We start from the raw sequence: 2,755 nt of genomic DNA, 5'->3' as shown, positions 1-2,755 counted from the left end.
CAACCTCTATTTAATGAATGATACTTTGCGCCAGTAAGTAATGTTTTATTAAGCATTTACACAAACTCATTGAATCTTTAAAATTTAATTTGGTTTTATCAAACTGTATCTTCTCTTCCAGAGAGGTAAGACTGAGGAAATAGAAACATCTGGGGGGGTGCAGAGGCAAGAATCTTAAATAAAGGCAATACTGTAACAATGAGAATCAGATAAAAAAAATAGTATCAATAAAATAAATCCAATATCTATGTAATATATATTAATTATATCATGATGTAATCAATATGTAAAAATAGTTTAATACTTTATTTAAAATAATGCTCCTAATCAGTTTTAGCTTCTTCTGGTAACCATAAATTTGTACCAATTTGCTGTCCAAAAGTTAGGTTTCTGCATTCCCTTATTTTAGCACTTTCCATTTTCCTAGACAACCAGGTATAAGTTTTTTCTTTATCATTTTTAACTTCTCTTCTTCTCCGCCTCCTCTTCTTTTTTTTTTTTTAATATTTTATTTATTTGACAGAGATCACAAGTAGGCAGAGAGGCAGGCAGAGAGAGAGAGGAGGAGGAAGGCTCCCCGCTGAGCAGAGAGCCCGACGTGGGGCTTATCCCAGGACCCTGAGATCATGACCTGGGCTGAAGGCAGAGGCTTTAACCCACTGAGCCACCCAGGCGACCCCATTTCAAACTCTTGATAGGGCAGAGCGCACTTTATTGCTTACTATGGTGAAGGGGAATGCACTGTCCATGCTTATAAATGTGATCTCAAAGAAAGTGAAAATTTATTGTACTTTTCATAGGAATCTTATAATTTTATGACTAATGTAAGGAGTTTCTTTCTTTTTTTTTTTTAGAGTGGGGGAGGAGCAAAGGGAGAGGGAGAGAGAATCTTAAGCAGGCTCCATGCCCCCTACAGAGCCTGACAGAGGGCTCCATCTCACCACCCTGAGATCATGGTCTGAGCCAAAATCAAGAGTCCGACACAACCAACTGAGCTACCCAGGAATTTCTTTACAGTGCTGTAGTGAGGAAGTATGACTGCTTAACCTTGTAAAAGGATTAATTTCCAAGGATGCATTGATCTTGCAATAATGCACTAATAATTATTTGTATACATGTGTGTGCCTATATACATGTAAATATATCACATATATGTATTTATTCTAAAAGAGTAGGAAACATGAAGATACATGCTTACAGTTAAATGCTGCCTGGAAAATATACAGTCTAAATACAAAATGCCATGTACCTCTCTGTTCTGTTATTTTGTTTTTTCTTAACACTTTTCTTTGCCACTACTGTGATAGAGTATGCTCATATTCAGAACTAGGGCTTTTCACCTTTTGCTGTTCAGAGGCTATTTAATTTTAATTTCTCCCCAAGCATAGGCCAATTCATGATGGCAAGAGCAGAGCAAGAATCCTTCACAGATCCTTTGAAGTCTGAAGAGCTGCTATTCACATCGCCTCAGGCTTCCATTCCCACATTTGTGTGAAAATGTAAGCAGTTGAATACCTCTGTCATACATGCCCAATGTTACTATAACTGAGAATACCTTGTGCAGATTTAAGATTTTTTTAACTATCTATATAAAGTTTAAAATAAGGATAGTAAAAAAATGTTGTTTTCCTCCATGCATTTAAAATGGCATTAAAAATACAGGTTATAAAAAATATATATCAGTGAATATATATATTCTCATCTAGCAGGAGAGAATTAGCTGTTTCAGTTAGCCTTCTCCCTGAGTAAGACTTTCTAAGGTTATAGTTAAAAGTCTTTGATTTAGAGGTAACTAGGACATGGTTTTTCTCTTTCAGATTGTAATTCGATTGGATATTCCATTAAGTTGGTGCTTTTAATGTAAAGGAATCAACAGAGCGGCCACTTACACAATGCACCCTTGTCACATTTTGTATTTTCCTTGCTGTCCCTCATCTCTGCTCCTTTTGACATAACTGACAGTAATCATCTTGATTCCATTCTTCTAAGCATGCAGCTTTTAGGCAAAGATGATATAATAAATGGAAATCTTTCTCTCCAAACCCACAATTGCAATGTTCACCTGCTTTGATTTTAGAAGACATTTTTTGTGTTTTTTTTAATATTTTCTTGTATATAAATGCAGCATACCTAGAAACAAAACAGTAATGTATATCATTGCACACGGCTATTTTCTGAAAATATAGGAAGTATTTCTTCTCTCCACAATTTGCTCTTTCCAGTCTTATTTATTTTTTGTTTGTTTGTTTATTTTTGATCTTTTCTGTTGATGGTCTTTTCATTCAGGTCTTTCATGATCCATCTCTTATGCCACCAAATTGAAGAGAGTGTCTTGCCACACCTACCTCATTACTCATTCTTTACCTTTGGTTAAGCCTTTTAAAAGTACTAATGTATTCAACACGGATATGGAAGAAAAAATAAATTACTATGTAATGTATAAGAAAAAAAAAACCATTAAAAAGAGCAAGGAATTTCCTCTGCAGACAAAATTGGGAAAGCCTATGTTTTTTGGCTTTCCTTCTGAGAAGTGGACAGACAGGCTTGTAAGGAAATGTAAAAGACTGTATATCCAAACAAAACTCTGATGTGATAGATCTTTATATTTTAGAATACTGAATTTGGCTGAGATGCAAAACACTGTGCTTCCTCCCTCCAACCCAAACAATCTCCTCTCTTTGACCATGCATGAGAAGAAAGTTGTATCCCATGACTACATTCCCTTACAAGGGAATTTATATACATTATATAAATA

General features: G+C 35.1%; 1 long non-coding RNA gene across 1 annotated transcript; it reads left to right on the top strand.

Moving 5' to 3' along the window:
* The first annotated feature begins 615 nt into the window (after positions 1–615).
* On the top strand, positions 616–2,042 carry LOC123391145. Its single transcript, XR_006605749.1, has 2 exons — positions 616–1,499; positions 1,818–2,042. It is a non-coding gene; the product is annotated as an uncharacterized LOC123391145 (long non-coding RNA).
* The last annotated feature ends 713 nt before the right edge of the window (positions 2,043–2,755 follow it).

The sequence above is a fragment of the Mustela putorius genome, unplaced genomic scaffold, assembly GCF_011764305.1.
Source record: "Mustela putorius furo isolate JIRA1106 unplaced genomic scaffold, ASM1176430v1.1 tig00000193_pilon_pilon_pilon, whole genome shotgun sequence".
Lineage (NCBI taxonomy): Eukaryota > Metazoa > Chordata > Mammalia > Carnivora > Mustelidae > Mustela > Mustela putorius.
Note: the sequence above shows the minus strand (reverse complement) of the source record. Positions and strands in the feature narration are given on the sequence as shown.